At 50.2% G+C, this 20,150-nt stretch overlaps 1 pseudogene; it reads left to right on the forward strand.

Moving 5' to 3' along the window:
* Positions 1 to 15,373: 15,373 nt before the first annotated feature.
* On the forward strand, positions 15,374 to 17,422 carry LOC103272639 (annotated as a pseudogene).
* Positions 17,423 to 20,150: the final 2,728 nt, after the last annotated feature.

The following is a 20,150-nucleotide window of genomic DNA, read 5'->3' on the forward strand; positions in this document are numbered from 1 at the left end:
CGTGCAGATGGAGCCTGTGTGGGGCTGAAGTGTCCTGAGGTCAGCAGTTGTGGGAAACGCTGAAGTCTTCAGTGGGCAAGGGGGAAGGCATGCCTGAGGGGAAGGGGACCATGTTCTTTCTGGCCCCGCATGCAGTACTGTCTCCAGCAGCCCAGGCTGGTAAGCAGGATGTGCAGCTTGTCCAGAGTTGGTGAATCATTTGCTCACAACGGGGTAAGCACCCACTGCAACCATCAGTACCTAGTCCAGCAGAGATTCATGTGGGACCCCCATCATTGTTGCCATGAAAGGTCATGAACAGTAGTAGTCTTATAGCTTAGTCAGAGTGCCCCCAGTGCCGGCATGATATGGGCCTGGGCTCTAACAGCTTCTGAGACTTGAAACCTGCAAGGGAGGGATCCCCATCTGGGCCCTGAACCTGGCACATCCTCCTGTCACTGCGGACCTCAGCTCTACCCTGGGGAAAGGAGGTTGGCCTGGTCTGTCTGCTGCTGAGGTCCCAACCCACCTCCTTTGAACTCCAGGGCTCCACTCTGGCCGCAGGACCCACATCTCCCTGGCCGTGACCTTGGCGCGTTCTCCACCCCCACCCCCTAGAGCTCAGCTTTAGAACAGGTGTGATCATCAGGCAAGCCCACCAAGGAGGTGGCATGGGGCTCCGGGTCAGGACTGTGGCCCACGTGCACAGGCCTGCCTACTTTACCAACACACAGTGTACTTAGCACCAGGTACTTAGCATGTACACGGGCTGCATCAAGATGTTTGGAGCAGATTCCTGAACTCAGCATCCTAATTAGCACCGAGGAGTTTGTCATAGCCCCTCACCTGTACAGTACAAAGTCATCCCCTGCCATCTACTGATTTTACAGTCGTGGACTTCCTTTCTATTTAGAGAAATTCTGGCAGTTCAGAGCTTCAGAGCCAGTTCCTTCTGCCCCAAGAATACCATGGTAGAGACAGTGGCCCTGCTGTCCCCTCCCATCCCTGCACCTGCGCAGCCACAACTGCCCTGGAGGAGGCAGAACATCATGAAGTTGGCAAAATGAACATCAATGAGCTAAGACAGCTACCCGGAGAAGATGGCGACCAGGAGCAGACACATCATATACTCAGAGCAGCCGCCGGTGGGAAGGTCACTGAGAGCGTGAGGCACTGGTCCTGGATTCAAGGCTATCTGGAGAACACTTCCTATGAGCAGGCACAGCCCCAACACGTCCAGAAAGTCTTCCGTGAGATGAGATGTCATCCATGGGTACCGGCTTGTGCTCCCCCAGTTTCTGTTTTCTTCTTCCGGGGTTGTTCTCATTTCAGCATAATGTCTTCTAGGACCAGTTGTCAACATCCCAAATAATTTACCCCCAGGCCTGTCTGCCTGCCTCTATGCAAAAGACACCAGCTGACTGACAAGATGCAACTGCCTTCCCCTTCTCCAGTGGTCAGAGCCACTTAACAGTCCCTAGCTGGGGCCACCCTCCTGTCTCCCTGTGAAATATTCACCCGGCCACAGCCACCCCAGAGGGAGAAGCAGACCCACAGGAAGGAGAGGACAGGGGCTGTGTCTGTCAGGAACCAGGCCTGGGATCTCTGACACTGAGCTTGTCCTTGACTTGAGCTCAGCCATGGCCCAAAGTAACCAAGGAGGTCACGGTCAACATGAATATTCAAGATCTTGTTAATGTCCGTAGGAGGCTGGCAGCTAAAATACGATCGGCTGTTACCACTGCTGCTTCCTGAAAGCCAGGGAGAGATGGGGGGCAGTGGAGCCAAGGCCCAGGGATAGGCCCCCAGCCAGGATGTGCCTCAGGGCCAGGCAGGCTCAGGTGCAGCAGAGAACAACGTCTCGGTGAGGTCAAAGCAGAAGACCAAACTGCTTCACTTATGCTGATGCCTCTCGGTTTAGAACAGGAAATTCCATGCAAATGTTCTAGAAATAAATGAAAGAGGCCAACGCCAGCCCTGGCGCCTTCTCAAGTTTAGAGCCCTTGTGCCAGCAGTCCCACTCAGGCCCACCCCTCACTCTCTGTCTCTCTTTTTGAGTCATTTCTTCATTCCTGTTTCAGCCAGAAGAGGAAGTGTGGAGCCCTGCTCAGTGGGAAGGTCAGGCAGCCACTCCCCACGCGGCCCTGCCCCAGCGGGCTCAGGCAGGCCAAGCTCCCAGGCCTACAGGTACCTCCCTCCCTGGCCCCCGAAGAGCTGTCCTGGGCCTTGTGGCTAATCCATACCCCTGCACTGGCAGCAACACAAGCCATCCAGGAAGCCGGACAGAGGCTTGACCTGGTCGGTCCCCACCTGTCAGGAGGCGGCAACGTCCAGTTTCCTGATGTAAGATACAGGACAAAACTTTCTACACACAGGGACCAGACAGGCTCTTGAAACACAATCCTTAAATACTGGAAAACCTCACGAGTAGACAGATGCCCACTCAGCCTGCGTGAGATGCGGTATTGGTTTCCTGCACTGAGTAACGAGCGCCACAGACGAGGAGTCTCATACAACAAAAAGGAGCCCTCACTGTCTGGAGGCCAGAAGGCAGAGGCCAGGGTGTGGGCAGGGCCAGGATCCATCTGAAGAAGCTAGAAGGTCAGCTCCGGACTCCTCCTGGGCTTGCCAATGCTATCTCTTCCCATGTTCTGGTGTCACCTTCTCCATGTTCGTCTGTGTCTACAGCCCCTTCCACAGGGACATTGCCCCATCATCTCAGGCCTGCCCTGAAGCCTCATCTTCCCTCATTATGCCTGCAGTGACCCTGTCTCCACTTAAGGTCCCACCCCGAGGTCAGAAGTCAGGATACCAGCTTAGGGATACTGGTTGCAGTTCAGCTCCACCCCCACACCCACATGTCCACTCACAGCTGCCAGTCTTGCTGCACCCCAGCAGTTCCACAGTGCCTCCTGGATGGCTACTGCATCAGTGGCTCTCAGTGGATGAACATCAGTGGCTGGGCCTACTGCAGAGTCAGCCCCAGGAGGGGACGGAGCTTGCACTATCCCTGACCATCCAGTGCACAGCCAGGAAAGTGTTTGTGTGTGTCTACACAACCGTGGACCCCACAGGGCAATGGTGCCTTGTGATGAGCCATGGAGCTGTCACTGGTTCGGCTTCCCTGACTAAGGCTCTCTGGAATCACTACCCTGTGAGTCCAGCTGGTGACCATCAACAGCTCACTCCTGTGTCCGCTTCCCATCAGCTCACTGCTCGTGAGCCACACACAAGGACCTTGAGCCCCACGAGCAGACCACAGGGACTCCCAGGAGGCAGAGCGTGGGAGCAGTCCTCAGGTACCTGGAGGGATTGACACAGCCGTGAGCACAGCTGCTGACCCTCATGTTTGCTTTCTCATGGGAGGGGAACAGCAGCCCAATTATTACATGCGTGCACAGTGGGTGGGACACAACCACTTGCTCAGAGAAACAAGGCGGGAGGGCTGGACGGTGATGGGGCCCTTGCACGAGGTGTTCAGGCTGCCCCAGACAGAGGCAGCTGAGGGCACTGGCCAAGGATGTCCAGGGAAGTGGAAGACCAAAGGGCAAGACCCTGTGGACAGGCAGGCTTCGGGGCAGGGAGGTCACTGCCATGGGTGGTGAATGGAGGTGAGGCCCAGATATCACAGGGATGGGACCTGGGACACCGGCCACTGCTCCGAGGGCCAGAGGCGCTTCAGAGAGCTCTGTGGTGTGATGAGCTGCACTTGAGGAAGGCCACCCCAGCCACCGTGGCAGCAAGCCCCAGGAGGCCGAGTGGAGAAGCAGGATGGTGGGAAGTCTTTGGAAGACCCCAAAGACTGAGCCTGTCCCAGAACCGTGGTTGTGTGGGGAGAAGCTGGATCCCCACATGCATGAGAAGAGATGTCCTTAGCAACGAGTGGACACGTGAGAGAGAGGGTGGCCACAGCCGGATGAAGGCACTGCAGGGCAGGTTTGGGGTGTGATGGTCAGGGACTTGGTTCTAGATGCTTTTGTGAGGGGGCACATGGATGCCAGGTGTTCCTGTGGGGGTGCCCAGTAGGCAGCCATGAGCAGCCGCCCACACAGGGTGAAAGTTCTGGACTGGAAACGGGACACGACAGTCATCATAGGGTGGCATTCAAGGCCTGGGCAGCTGGGGTTGCAGGGAAGAAGCCTGGCAAGGAGAAAGCTCAGGGCAGGCAGCAGGTAGTCTCCAGGCTCAGTGGTGTGGTGGGAATCCAGCAGCAGGCGCCGAGGCAGATAGAACGCCCTGACCACTGGGCTCTTCCTGACCCACCCGTGTCCTCAACCCCAGGCTGTAGCCAGAGGGTGAAATGACCCAGCAGAACCACATGGACCCTGACACAGGGCATTGAGGAAGGACAGAGAAAGAAGAGCCAGAACACAGGGCTCTCAGGGAGAAGTGAGCCCCTTCGGACCAGGACTGGCCCAGGTTCTGTTCCCCAACAACCCCAGGAGTATGTCTTGGTGGAACTGGAGGCCTGCCCTTGGCTGAGACAGCAGGACGACCCTGCCCCAGCTCTCCTCTCCCCACCTCTCCTGAAAGTGTAGAGGTTGGTAAGGGGGTGCCAAGAGAGAAGTGGAGGCGAGAACAGTGAAGACATGAGGTTCTCACGAAGCCATCCTCTGTCCCCAGCTCGCAGCATTAGCCCAAGCCCCGCCCGCCAAAAATAGCTGATCGAAGGAGCTATGTGGACAAATTACAGAGTTGGGGATGGAGGAAGTGGAAGCAAACATGAGGCTGAGCTTTGATGTGTTGGCTGTGGCCTGGGCTGTCTCCTCAGCCTCCTCTCACATTGGCTGGAACAGGACCTGGGTCAGGTGGCGGAGCCCCTCTGTGCAGACGCCATGTGGTAGCACATCCACGGCCACCCCAGGTGAGAGCACGAGAGAGTTCACGGTTCACGTGGGAGAGAGCCACTTCCTGGTGTGGGACGACTGAGGATGGCATCGGGCTCAAGATGAAAACATGTGGGAGTGTCAGGCAAAGTGGAAAAACAGGAAAAAGAAGGGCTCAAATTTCTCCTGCCCCAGCAGCAGAGTGGGTCCTGCAGAAGCCAAGCCCTCTTGCTAGTCTCTGCCACCGGAATCCAGTGGCAGTTTCAACCTTGGCCCCGCAGCCTACCCACCCTCTGGACAGTGGCCATGGATCATCTCAAAGGTCTCCTCCAGCACTAGCATCCTGGCTCTGCGGGCCTGTGCACCTGTCCAGACCCCGGAGGGAAGGAAGGCCCCACATGTCTGCACGCTCTTGGGACAGAAAACTGGGATTCAAGCATGCACCAGATCTCGCCGCTTCCCTGGGGCAAGGCAGGCTCTGGTTTATTGCTGCTCTTAGGACAAAATCCACAGCTTTGACCTGCCTCCCAAGATGCTGCAAACCTGCCGCCTCTCCTCAGCCCACTGTCCTGTCTGGCTGGCTCAACTGCCTAGGCAGCCAGGGCACTCTGTCCTCACTGCCCAGGCTGCTCTGGCCCAGGGCCTTTGCACATTCCATCTCCTGCTCTTCCCTGACTTTGCAGGGCTGGCTCCTCTCTTCCTTCAGTCTCTCATGCAGCATGCTGCCTCCTCAAACAGGGTCCCTGATCACTGCTCTGACATGGACTCTCCCTGCCCAGAAGCTGCCGTTTGTTATTAGCACCTCATTGATATATTGCAATGGCCCTTCTCAGAGCTGTGGCTTTTATTTGATGTCTGCTTGTTCAACACCACATCCCAGGGCTCAGGCTGGCTCTGACAGAGTTCAGAGAACGGTAGGTGCCTGACCAGAGGCCCCTGATGCAACTGGGGCCCCAAACACACAGCCTGCCATGTCACACCACAGCTGGGCTTTTCCTGGAACATCCCAACAGTGGCAGCATCTCCCCTGCAGGTTAAAACCTCCCACCCTCACCCAGCAGGGACAGGCTTCTGGCCCCACGTCTTCAGGGGCACAGGGGAGAGACTCCCAGGCCACAGGAAGTGCCAAGCCCAGCCGTGGCTTCTGGCTGTGTACAGGAGCAGCCTGGGCCTCTCAGGGCCTATTGCAGTGTCTTGTTTCTTGCACATGTAGAGTCCTTCCCAGGTCTAAACATGTGTGGTCTCATGTTTTGCTGCTGTTTGTTTTGGGGGAAGGAGTGCAAACACTTTAGATGACTGTGCCCAGCTGAAGTCTACAAACAAAAAAACAGTTGTCCTCTTCAGGGTCCCTTTGGGCTGCTATGGGCTGAAGGGTGCATTTCCTAAGAAAGATGATGGTCATGGTTAGGACCCTGCCCCTTGAGAGCCCAGCAGCTCCTCATGGAGGTGTGGACATATAGCACCTCTAGGTGTGGGGCTTCCCTGGTCGATGGGTGGGACAGACTTCCAGGGGAGGCACACTGAGCCGGTCCTTGTAGGTGTGACAGGTGAGCACTTCCTCCAAGCAGCCCTGAGGCCACTCAGGCTCCTGGTGGACCCTGCTGTCCAGTTGGGCACCATCCTGAACTGCATCTGCCCTGATGGCCTCCTTGGACTGAGCTGGGGGTCAGGGCTAGGCGGGACCCCAGCACAGCACAGTGTCTGGCCTGGGACAGACACAGTACCCATCTGCTTGATAAGTAGGTGAATGTGCTGGTCTCATAAACACCAGTCTTCAACTTAGTTGACCAGGCAGGTGACAGCGGTGTCTGTTCGGCATCCTGGGATTAAGCGGGAAACTTTCCCAGGTGTGTCTTGCTCATCCACTGAACAAACATCTGTGTTTGGCACGGGCTCTGTGTTGGCATAGTGTTTCATCCAATTGTGTGTTATTTTAGAAACCTCTTACTGTTAAATCCATCAAGCAAACCAAACTGCCAAGGTTACTAGATTAAAATTCAGTACACACAATTAAAGTAAAATGTCAAGAAATGTAAAACTCAGGCAGGATTCCTCACAAACATTCGGTAGTCGTGAATCACCCTTTAGTAGATCTTTATTTTCTTCCAAATAAAGATCATATTTTTAAAAAGAGAGAGAGAATGTTGTAGTCAATTTGCTAACGTATAAATTTATCTCCTTCTGGGAGCATATAGAAGTCAGCACAAAATTGATCTTATTTATCAATGCCTCTGGGAACCAATGTCTCCAAAACAGAATTAGCACTATAGTGAAGCCATTTTTGAAAAAAGACATGCCCCACTTTATAGAATATAACTTATTAATCATCTCTTGGAAGAACAGAAATGCAATCAGCTTTAAGACTGCAAGCTTGCATATGCTGAAGCCTCTCCCCATCTGCATGTCAAACTCTGAAATGATAGGAAAAAAATAGCAGACGTCCAGAGAGGCACACTGAAAACATGGAGCAGGAATTCTCAAGAAATCTACAATTCTGAGGAAGCCTGGAGAGATGCATTAAAGACAAAGCAGATATTCCAATGTTGGTCCAAGATCCAGGCACAAATGAACAAGCAGGAGAGCTCACTCCAGTGAGGAGGCGGACCGACCGGCGCAGCCTCCTCACTGGATGGCCTGCTTTCTGGCCCCTGCAGATCTCATTCACCCAGGGCAGGAGGGGGTCAGAGTGCAGGCAGAGCAGTAACTCTGGGGTGGGGAGAACACAGCCAGCCAGGAAAGCAAGGGTCCGAGGCCAGAGGTTGCCCCACTTCCTCTCCCCCTGGGATAACTAAGAACACAGGCCCCAAAAGATCACTTCACCCTGCTCCTATGCAGGTTTTGAACAAAAGGCTGCATCCAAGGGAGTAACTATTGCAAAAGTGACCCTATGGTCAAGAGTACTCAGCTATCCAGCGCATTGACGTCATGAAGACACTACCGAAGAACTCAGACCTGAGAAAACAGAGCTAATGCAAACCAAAGCAGGACCTTGAAAGTAAGCAAGAGTAATAGTCTCAAAGACATGACAGGAATACATAGAATCTATGTGTCAAGAATAGGAAAGTATGAAAAAGAATCAGTTAGAAGTACTGAACATTAAGAACATAATGTTGAAATTTAAAAATTCAAGCTTTGAGTTTTAGAATGGACTTAACAGAAGTGTGAATAAATGAGCTATAAAAGCAGGCTGAGGCATTCTTCCAGAATGTCAGAAGTCTAGCTAGAGTGAAAATTAAAAGGCATAGAAGGGAAATGGAACATTTATATTCACTCAGGCTTCTGAAGAAGAGAATGGAGAAATTAGAGAGAAAACATTATAGAAAGAAATAATTCTGAGAATTAAAAAATGGTGGAAAACATTAGTATTTAGGGCCTATCAAGAGCTAAGCAGCTTAAGTAAAGCTGACCCATAGACACATCATAGGGAAATAGCAGAACATTAACACTAAGAGAAATCCTCAGAAGTACAGAAAAAGAATCCAATTTTCTTAAAAAAAAAAGCAAATATCAGACTATTATCAATATCCCTGGATGCATTAAGAAAAATGAAGCATTATTTTCAAAGTGCTGAAGGAAGAGAATTTTGAATCTAGAATCCTGTGGTGTCAACCTATCACTCCAGTGACGCTTAAGAGAAAAGCACCTTTCAGACATCCCAGGGATTAGAAAGGCGGTGCTCACAGGCTTTTCCTAAGGCACCCCCAGAGGACACGCCCAGGCCAGAGGAGCAATGGTCACAACAAAGCAATGAAACACGAAAGCCTTGTGAGCAAATACACGAATAAAACGCACTGTTGCTCCTTGTGCATTGCCTTTCAAAACTTTTAGAAATAAGTTTAAAATAAAATGAGATGATTTTTAAAAAACTTTTTCAACAATAATCTGAATCTAAAGTTCCAGAGGATGAAATGGGATAGTAGCAGAGAGAGATGGGCATGGGGGATCCAACGAGATGCTAATTTCATTGTTTTTTCTCAGGGGAGAACTTAGATATTCCTTGCTCTAGGAATAATTAGGAAAAAAAGTGCATATATTTGTTTCATAATATAAAGGTATAAATTCAAAGAATAGAAAGATACTATATGACTTTAAAACCCACAGGGGGAAAAACTTGATCAATACACAAAAAGTAGGGGGAAAAGCAAAGGTAAAGAAAACATTTTAAACATAGTGGATACAAGGTATAAAATTAGATGATGAGATTAAGTATAACTATTTCAGAAATCATAACTGTAAGTAGCATCAACCCACTAATTTTTAAAATTCTATAAACAAAAAATCAATATAGATATATGCTTTCTATAAGAAATGAAACTGACAACCGTGCTGCCCATCGAAAAAGAACTGGATAAAAAAATACACAATGGAATATTATGCAGCCACAAAGAAGGACAAAATTATGAACTTCACAGCAACTTCGATGGACTTAGAGGTGAGTGATCTATCACAGAAACAAAGAACCAAGTATCACATGCTCTCACTCATAAGTGGATCTTGAACAATCATCATAATACTATAAGAAAGGGGTTGGCAGTAGTGGGAAACTGACAGGAGAGGGAGGGGCACACCTCATCAACAAGGGTTGATGAGTATTTGTATACCAAACCCTGAATTACACCCCACATATTTACAATAAAAAATTCAAAACTAAATAAATGAACCTGAAACAGAAAAGAAAAGTGAAAGATAGAGAAATAGAAAATATGCAATGGGAAAATATTAGCCAAAAGGAAATTAGGGCAGCATTATCAATGTCCAACAAAACAGAATTTAAGGTCAAAAGCAGTCAAAGATAAGAAAAGGAATATTTCAAAAAGACTGAATGAAGAAGTAATTATAGGCATACTGGAACATAGCACTGAAATACATAAAGCAAAACCTAAATCGCAGAGAGTCACTGACAAACTCGCCAATACTGGGGAGATTGTAAGAGACTTCTCTCCGAAGCTGACAGATCAACTAGAACAAAACATGAGACATAGGAGCTTTTAATGACTTGTCTCGGCCTCAGTTAGTTTGGTCTGATACGTAAACACATATCTCCATACTCACGTATGTAGATAGAGAGAGAGTAAACCAGAAGCCTCTACACAACCGAGTGCATCAGGTGACAGAGGGAGTCCCTGGGACAAATTTCAAACAGCCCATATGTAAATGCCCTGTGCTCTAACCTTCACTCATTAACATTAAAAATCAACAGCAAAAACTAGCTTTATAATGTTGCTCATCTGGAAATGTCAGGCCATGGATTCCAGGACATCACTGTGAAAGGACAGACACTCACCCAAAGGCTGAGTGGTTGTAGGATTCCAGCCTCAGAAGCAGAGTAGACCTCGGGGCTGATGCTGCCAGGAAGGCTAGTGCGGGGTGTTTATTCGGGGTCAATGTCTGCAGGAGGGGAAGGAGAAGGAGCAAGCAGAGGAGGGGAACTGTGACATGGGCGGAACCACGCTCCTCAGGTGCTCAGGAGCACGGGCATCCAGGAGGTCGCCAGTGACTAAGAAAGGAAAACTCAAGCCTAGAGTTTGCCGAAGTCCTGGCAGATCTGAGCATGAACAGCAGCCCTCAGCCCACCCAGAGGTGGCCTGGAGAGAAACCCTCATGGAGAACAGGGCCGAGAGCTTGCCTGGAGGCAGGGGCGCCTGAAGCGCAAGTCTGTAGGTCATCAGCAGTGGCCACAGTTCAGGGTCAAGGAGTTGGGAAAAATGCAGTTGGGAAGTTAGTGACAATGTCTGGGGAGGGACAGAGACAGCGCTCTCCAAATAGGAGCCTCCTGAACACACACTCCGCCCATGGGAACACTCACCAGAGAGCACCCTCCACCCAGTGAGGCAAGGTCTCTTCTGTGGACAGCCAAGCTCCATCTTCCCACACCAAGTGCCCGGGATGGAGGCGTACGTACCTGCTTCCAACGCCAGAATGTCCACTCACCATGGCTGGCCTGTCCACCCCTACCAGTTGTAGAAGCTAGCATGGAATCCCACTGGGGTAAGGCCAGATGGCCCCCTTTGGGGGTGGAGGACAATGGCCTGTCTTAAAAGGAGGATCAGTGCTACATCCTCACCTAAATAGCCCAGACCAAATGCAGACACACCCTCCCTGCCTGCAGTGCCCCTGCCAGGCCCAGCATCTGTGGCTCACAGAGCATCTTCCTTGCCTCCAGGGTGTCCTGCACAGTGCACTCGGACCAAAGATTGGATGCCAGCGAGGACCTCACCAGCTGACCACATCCTCAGATCCCCTAAAGCTGTTGGCCTGGTGAGCAGTCTATGGACATGCAGGCATGGTTTCCTTGGCTGGCACCCCTGTGCGGGACTGGAACACTATCTCCCAGCAAGGCCTGTGCTCTAACCAAGGACTCAAGAAAGTGTGCTGGTGAAGGAATCGAGGCCTGGCTCCTTGTGGTCTTGCCTTCATGACCTATCTACAAAGCGTTTCTTCCAGTCCCTACAGCCCTGGAGTCTGCCGATCTAGAGCTCCCCAACCTCAAGAGAAGTGAGCCACCCACCCCCTGCCCTGCCCAAAGCGGGTGGCCAATCCTGGTTGGCCCAAGGCAGGGGTAGGGAGGAAGTCTGGGATTCTAGAGGTCTGCTGGAAGCCTCTTTTTACTCCCATGACCAGCAATGAAAGCTACTATCCTACCAAATGTAGACAAAATGCCAAGGACCAGACCTTCGGGGTGAAAGTTAGTGTCACCACATGTGTGAGGAGTGGTCAACAGACAGCCTCCAAGGTGGGCATGGGCTGCAAAGCCTGCCTCGCCTGAGGTCATGTCCTTCTTGGGCCAGTGATGAGGGAAGGAGGGGATTGTGGCTTGACCCTTTCAGCCCAAGAGGACACCTGCCTGAGCATTTATGTTGACCTGGACTGCAGTCCGGCTCCTGCCTCTGTCCAGACCTGGCCTTCCTTCTTACATAAGTATTAACCCCTGGTAAACTCCACCTCCACATCTGTGTCTAAGACTCCCCACTAGGTGAAGTGCTTGCTGAGGGCAAGGGGCATGGAGGGATGATGCAAGGAAGGCGCTCTGAATGCCACCCAAACGGTGGCAGCTACAGGCACCCCCCCCCCCACTCCATCAGGAAGACACTTGCAGGGATAGTTCCCTCCTACTATCTAGCACAAGAGGCATTATACACAATTACGCTATGTCTCAGTATTGACATTGTGGGTGGCGGGCGGGGGGGGGGGGGGGGGGGGGGGTGGGTGTGTGACCCAACTGGAAGAGAAATGGACATCACCCAAAGACTGACACGTGGGATGCTGTGCGGGTGCAGGAGAGGGTTGGCGTGTTTGTGGGTGACAGAACACCGAATGAGATCACAATGTTGCTCCCTCTTTTACTTGGAGTTAACATACACAGAGATGTACGTATGAATGTCAGGTATAGGAGCCACTGGGCCAAGCTGGGAGAGCTGGTGAAGGGGTTTTTGCAAAAATTCTGAAAGCAGAAGTGGAGCAGTGTTTGTGACACCCTTCAGTCACCGGATGAGAGGCAGAGGCATCCCACAGGTTCCCATGTGCCCACTGTCCCTCTCATCATCCCCTCCTCTTCCCTATGGCTGCCCCAAACCCACCACAGACCTTGAGGTGCCAACTATGGGGGCAGCAGCTGCTCAGAGAGCAGCTTCCTGCAGGTCTCCCTCAAACTCCACCTCTCCCCACATGCTGGGATTTCTCCTCCCTCCTGACTCCTCCACAATTCCTGAAGCAAATGGCTCATCCAACAACAACCAGGATGCTGCACCTCTCACTGAGCCCAACTGAGACTCCAGCAGATTTGTGGACTTTCTAGCTTGGGAGGCCATGCTACAGGATGAGAGCTCAAAATAGGGCCAGATGATGCATCTGTCTTTAAGGAGTTTGCTGTTTATCATGGTCTGCCATCCTCAAGGGTACAAAGAACTCCTTTTGATATCACCGTAATTGCCACATTGTAACTATACTCGTACACGTTGTCATAGTCTTCAAAAGTTGCTCAAATGTTGGATAGAGGATTTAGAGATACTGAAACTCTTTCACCATTCATGGTAGTGCAAACAAGTGCCACTGCTTTGGAACTCCTGGATAGTATCCATGACAACCAAACCTTTAGTAGATGTGTGACCCACAAAAACCTACAGTTCCACACCTGGAAACAACATCCACAAGGATGTTCACAGAGTGCTTTCTTAAAGGACAAAAACTGCGGGAAACCACACACATGCCCATCAACAGTAGAGGGATAACTCATGGCACAGCTTCAGCAGTGAGAATCTATAACCGCAGACATCGACAAGCATAAATTCCACAGACATAACAATGAGGAAAAGAAACCAGACACACAAAATGCATACTGCCTGATTCTATTTTAAAATTCAAAATCAGGAAAACAAATCTACATGATCAGAAGTCAGGTTACTCAAGGAGGAAGAGGAGACGGCATGGTGACCAGTGGGGAAGGGCCAGCCTCCTGCTGGTCAGGTAGTGCCATGGTCCCTCACCTAGGTACTGAACTTACTGTAGCTACTTGCTTTGCAGAACTTCATTGGGTTGTGCACTTAAGATTTCTGTGCTTTCCCCTTCATAAACAAAGGTGGGTTTTCTTTTTCATAAGGAAAACAAAGCTACTCCACTTTCTCTATCCTTATTTCATTTCATTTCCATGCTTTTATTTATACCCTAAACATGTGTGGGCTGAAAGCCTCTTGTCATTTATCAGATAGTGTTCAGTTCTTAGGGACAGGCACATCTGTGCAGTTCTCTTTGTACTTTTCATGCCAAAAGGCATGTTGTTTTCAGGTTCTTCACAGAGACCATTTGAAGATGGTGGTGATGGGGATGATGATGATGACGATGATGATGAAGGTGATGATGATGATTGCTATGATGGCGATGATGGTGGTAGTGAGGATGATGGTGTTGATAATGGTGGTGGTTATGATGGTGATGAGGGTGGTGATTATGAGCATTATGATGGTGATGGCGGTGGTGGTGGTGGCGATGGTGGTGATGAGGATGATGGTGGTGACAGTTATGACGGTGATGGTGGTAGTGATAAGGATGATGGTGGTGATGATAAGGAATATGGTGGTGGTGATATTGCTGGTGATGGTGGTGACGAGGATGGTAGTGATGATGATGAGAGTGGTGATGGTGATAATGGTGGTGATGGTAGCGATGGCGGTTATGAGGGTGGTGGTGGTGATGGTGATCTGAGGACGGTGATGGCCATAATGGTGGTGATAATATTGATGGTGATGGTGGTAGTGATGAGAATGATGATGGTGGTAGTGATGATTTTGGTGAGGATGGTGATGGTGATGGTGATGATGGCGGTGGTGATATTTATCTCAGAGCATGTGACAAAAATGAATAGAGAATGCTGACAATTGAATTGCTAGATAAGAGATAGAAATCAAATCCAAATATTGTGATTTTGATGCCATGCCCTAACTCCAGCTGGGCTTCTGAGTTATGATTTAGATCAGCAGTACAAAATAAGCTACGGCACTCCACAGCGTGCCCTCGTCTATCACTGGCCTCTTTGTCAGTTCTTACCAAAGGTCGGGAAGTGTTTCCGATGGTGCAGCGCTCCTGCCACCCTCTTGCAAGTTCATGAGGATCCCTTCCTGGGGCTGTCACTGCCAAATACAGACAAGCACACACCCACTTCAGCAGCCAAGGAACGCCTCCCTAATTTCCAGTCCCTACTCGGTTATCCAGAGGGCTTGGAATGAAAGGAAAGGACAAGACCAGAGTGGTAGCCCCCAGGGCCACGCTCCGCCAGCACTTCCTGAACCAAAGCAATAGGCTGCTTTGTGAACTGAGCTCATTTGCATGCGGAAGTAAGGCGGGGTTTTGTTTGCAGTGAACACAGGTGGAGCATAATCAGGGCTGGACAGCAAGGCCATAGCTGCAGCCGCCACCCCTGGAGCCACAGAAGGGGCTGACTCCAGGACTGTGATAGGCCTGCCATGCTTCCTGCAGTGCTGGGAGTTTCCAGGATACTGGGTGAACTTTTCACTTAGTGATTTTCATCTTTGTCTCTGGCAGAGGTGTGCCAATAGCTAGTGCATGTGGCAAAGAGGAGGAGATTTGAACACATTCTCACTTCCAGAGCTTACTGCAGCTGTCATCTGCCTTCTTGCAGTCTTTGTACTCCTCTATAAACCAATTAAAATTAAATAGTGAATGGTGTTTTCTCCACTAATCTTGGAGTATCTAAGGATGTTTATGATGTATCTATAAATTTCCTAAGTTAAGGAAATACTCTACTTGTGGCAAGCAAACAGGAGAAGAGTAAATCACCCCATCAAAGGAGGCATCAGTCAGTCATGTGAGCCCAGGAAGCCCTTGCCAATCTCCCTCCTTCCTCCCATGTATTAGAGATGCATCATACACAGGAGTCTTCTCCTGAGCTCACTGCCCGGGCTGTGGCCATCACCGCATCTCTAGTGCTAAGAATCCAGCAGGTGCTTCATAAGGGCTAGCAGAGTTCAGTATAATTTCCTAGAAAATGTTGCATTTCTAGCCCTCTCTTCCTCAGCGCTGCCTACCAAGTTGGCAGCCATTTCCTACCCGGCAGCATGGCTGCCCTCAGACCCCTGGTGAAACCCGAGATCATCAAAAAGAGGATCAAGAAGTTCACCCGACACCAGTCAGACCAATATGTCAAGATTAAGCGTAACTGGCAGAAGCCCAGAGGTATCGACAACAGGGTGCACAGAAGACTCAAGGGCCAGATCTTGATGCCCAACAGTTGCGGCAGCAACAAGAAAACAAAGCACATGTCACCTAGTGGCTTCCAGAAGTTCCTGGTCCACAACGTCAAGGAGCTGGAAGTGCTGCCGAAGTGCAACAAACTTATTGTGCTGAGACTGCTCACACGTTTCCTCCAAGAATCGCAAAGCCATTGTAGAAAGAGCAGCCCAGCTGGCCATCAGAGTCACCAATCCTAATGCCAGGCTGTGCAGTGAAGAAAATAAACAGACAGTTCATGTGCACGTTTTGCATTTAAATAAAACCATAAAAACTGCAAAAAGAAAACAAAAGAAAATGTTGCATTTCTAACAATCCTCTTTGTTTTTTCTTTTCCATAAACAATAGTCTTTAGCCAGAAATGACATCCACCTTTGCAGAATTCAGATGATGGCGTAATGAAACCTGCAGAACCTTGCCAGGCATCTCATCTATTGCCAGTAGGCAGGAGGTAAACCCCACGGCAAATGCGACCCCTGCTCCTCACAGAACTGATGTGCCTCCCACCACCACCCAGACCACCCCTCCACCTGCTCCTCCTCCATCCTGGGCAGTGCCTCAAGGTGCTGGGCCCCTGACTAACCCAGAGCCCCTGTGCCAGCCTTCTTTACTGTGAGAAATGGCGATGGCCCACAGGCTTCTGGGGAGACAAAAAGAACTCAGGTAAAGCCAGCAGCCGGGAGCTCAGAGACCCCAATGCCGGCTCTCTGTGACCATCACTGTCAGAACCCAGATGCCATCTTCAGGGCATCTCGGCTGCTCCAGGATGGAATCTGGCAAGAGTGCACTCCACAGGATGGTGTACCACACCCCTAGGACCTCCAAAGCCATGCTCTCCCTCACGAGAAGCAACCAGAGAGACATGACATTGGCCTGACCCGCAACAAGCTCATAAGAGCCTCCCTTATACTTCCCATAGGGGAAGTCAACTCATCCTTCAGAGCCCTGCACTTTCCAGGCTGGGCTCCAGACGCTGAGTTGACTGGAGACATTTGGGGCCTGGTGAGGGGCTGTGGCCTCGGAGCTGCTGGAGGCCCCTGTAGTCAGCTGGAGGCCCCTATGGTCAGCTCCCAAGATCACTCACCACACACATGCTTGGGGGGAGAGAGGCCTAAGCTGAGCCCACACAGCTCCAGCCACAATGCAGAGTTGACAGCCCTCCCTGGAGTCTTGGCTAGAAGATTGGTGGTGAGGTCTCAGATGTGCAGCCTCAGCTCCCGCTAGGAAAGAGACACTTCTGAGTGACGACCGCAGGGCCTTGTGCACGGGGACACCACAGTGGTCTTCCCTGGGCCGTCTCTCAGCTGCCACCAGCCAAGTTCCTGGGCAGGTGGCTTCTAGGTTACACCTATAGCCACACACTGCAGACACCCAAGCAGAGACACCCAAGCCGAGGCTGCCCTCCTCGCCCCCACCCCCCGCATGCACAGATGTCTATACTCAGGACACATTCTTGGGTGCTTACTGGGTCCTAGGTGTAGCCCTGGGTGGTGGAACAGTCCAGAGGAGCTCGGTGCACAGCCAAGGAGGAGACTTGGGGAGGATGGCCAGCCAGAGACACACGAGGCTGGGCCTGCCCAGGACGCCCCTGGCACTTGGAGCTGAAGCCCAGCAGCACACCCGAATGAGAAAGTCCAGGGTGTTTTCCCAGCCTGCCAGAACATCTCCCCTGCATTCATGCTAAGGAAAAGCAAAAGCCAGCTGGCACTGGGAGCTAGTCAGCATGGATCACGCCTCATGCCCCATGGGGACAGAGCAGTGTCCACCCCCCGGGGCACTCTGGACAGAAAATCCTGTTTACACCCAATGCTGGGGCCATGAGCTGTAGGCCATTAACCCCCGCAGTCCACCAGGACCCATCTCCGGAGACCCAGTAACCGTGTGATCTGGGAAGCAGGAAAGAAAGTCCCCAACTCCTAGCCACCTCACCCCTCACCCAGCCCAGTCCTGACAGCAGAATATGCACCTCAGCTGGGCCTCCAGCTCTGCGAGCAAGCTCTCTGTGTCTATTATTACCTTCAAGTCTAACATATCTTGGACGCAGTGTTAATGCATGGTGGGGACCAAACGAGGTGTGGTGGGGAGGAGGCATGACCTCAGGGTCACCAGAACCATGCCTGGAGACACAGCTGGAGCAGCTGGTCCAGACCAGAGGGCCAGAAGGCTCCTGCAGGAGGGGCCTCCTCAAGCCTAGACACCACGTGAAAGGGCTGTGTGAGCCATCCTCCTGTTAACCGGACAAAGGTGCTTTGCAGAGAGTTGACACTGGCCCTAAAGTAGGAGCATGCAGAATGTGGGGCATTCTGGGGCTTTTGGGGTTTTCTCTCCCCATCACTCTACCTCTGCAGTGCAGAGGCCTGAGATATCACTATTCCCAGCAGCTACTGTGGAGTCTGCAGACGGTGCCTTCCTACAGATTCATATGTTACCGTGCAGAGTTGAAGTTGCCAGGACCATAGAGCCAGACCCAAAATGTGTTTGTACTTTGGTCTGGATGTAGAGATTGAGGGACTGCCATCTCTGGGGTTCTAATATTGGCTGTGATGGCCATGACAGAGCATGGAGACCACACAGAACCAGGCATCCTGGGGAGTCAGGACAGTCTCCATTATGGCCACACCTGATTGGGAGAAGAGAGTGGGAGTCAGCCAGGGGTTGCAGGTGGTACCCAGGTCCCTCCAGGATGGCCCCTCGAGGAGAGCAGTTTCTCTCTGGCTGTTCCCATGTTTCTCAGAGAGAACAAGCCAAGAATGGAAAGGGAATGTTCTAGTAGCCCAGCTAACCTCAGTTCCACTCTTGCCACAACACAGGAGGTGACAACACTGCAGAGTGAGTTCCCGCTCAGGGGGCACAACTCCGCCATACCTTGGCCCAGCCGCCCCTCACTCCAGCCGTTCCCTGCCCAAAGGGAACACTGTGTTAGTCACCAGCACAAGTTTTGGAGTCGGCAGGACACCAGCACCTCCACTGGCCAGCTGTGGTACCTGGGCCCAGGGACCTAGAGCACTGAATCTCATCCCCACCCTGTGAAGAGTAGTGGTGTTAAGTCTCTCAAAGAGCTGTGATGGCTGATTAAGATGCATGAGACATGTTGGAAGTACCTGCAGAGCAAGCATTCAAAGACTTTAAGGATTATTCTAGCAAAGACAAGAGGACAGTAAGCAACCTTCAGACTGGTAGCTGCAGTTGTTTAAAAACACTGGATGGTGTCCCTACTTTGCAACATTGTTTCACTTATGCAAAGACTTCAAAGATACAATAACCATATGATAAAGACTTTTCATGACAAAGAAGTAGAGAAAAATGCAGCAATTAAACTATTACATATCTCTTCTTACAGAAAGACAAAGGAAAGACTTACTCTTTCCTACTCCTTCAAGAGACCTGAGACCCTCTCCACAGTCAGAGTGAGGGCGCTTTTCCCACCATGACACAGGACTCATGTGGGAGCCCAGGTCCTCAGTGGTAATCCCTGTCTCCCCCTCCATCAACAGAGCCACATGGGAAACCTGGACTTCTACCTCTACCTGACCCCTGCCAGAGCAGTATCAGGAAGGGGGAAAAAAAAGAAACTTCTTATAACATAAAACAAAATTGCTCAGGTTTAATTCAAAAGCCACTCATTGTCCCAAAATTCAGGAAGATTTCAAACTGAATTTTAAAAAGGCTATCGGTAGCTGCCAACACTGACAGAGATGTTAGAAATAGCTGAAAGATCTTAAAGCAGCCAAAATTAAAATGCCTCAACAAGACATTATAAACACACTTGAAACAAATGAAAAAAGAATAGTAAGCCACAACAAAGAAATAGAAAATCTTAGCAAAGAATAGAAGATGTAAAGAAGAACTAAAGGAAAACAAAAAATAACCTAAATAAAAGGCTCAGTGGATGGCCTCAACAGCAAAATGGAGAAGACAGAGTTCAGTGAGTTGGAAGATAAAGTGAGAAAAGTTACTCAATCTGAACAACAGAAAGAAAATAGACTGATTGCAAAATTAACAGAGTCTTAGGCCTCTATGGGACTATAACAGAAGCTCTAATATTCTTGTCACTGGAGTGATAGAAAGAGAGAAGGAAGATGGAGCAGAAAAATGTGATCAGAGAAATTGTAGCTAAAAACTTCTCAACTTTGGCAAGAGACATAAACCTACAGATTCAAAAAGCTGAGAAAATCTCAAAAAGGATAAACCCAAAGAAATCCATATCAAGACAAATGATAATTAAACTTCTGAAGTAATTATCCCTGACTTTTAGGGGGAAAAAATCCTGAAAACAGAGAAAAACGGTATCTCACCTTTAGGGGAAAAAGACAATTGCAATAATGGTGTATTTCTCATCTTAAACCACACAGGCCAGGAGAGGAGGAAATGCCACAGTATTTTCCCCAAGTGGTAAAAGAACTGTAAACTCAGAATCCTATAGCCAATGAAAATGTCCTTTAGAATGAAGGGGACATCAAGAAATTTTCAAATGTAGGCAAACTTAGATAATTTGTCATCAGCAGACCTAAAATAATGGCTAATGGAGATTCTCTAAGCAAATAGAAAATAACCAAAAAAAAGGAGTTTTAGAAAATCAAGAAATAAGAAAGAACACAATAAGCA

The sequence above is a fragment of the Carlito syrichta genome, unplaced genomic scaffold (genome assembly GCF_000164805.1).
Source record: "Carlito syrichta isolate Samal-C Ts95f unplaced genomic scaffold, Tarsius_syrichta-2.0.1 Scaffold313017, whole genome shotgun sequence".
Taxonomy (NCBI): Eukaryota; Metazoa; Chordata; class Mammalia; order Primates; family Tarsiidae; genus Carlito; species Carlito syrichta.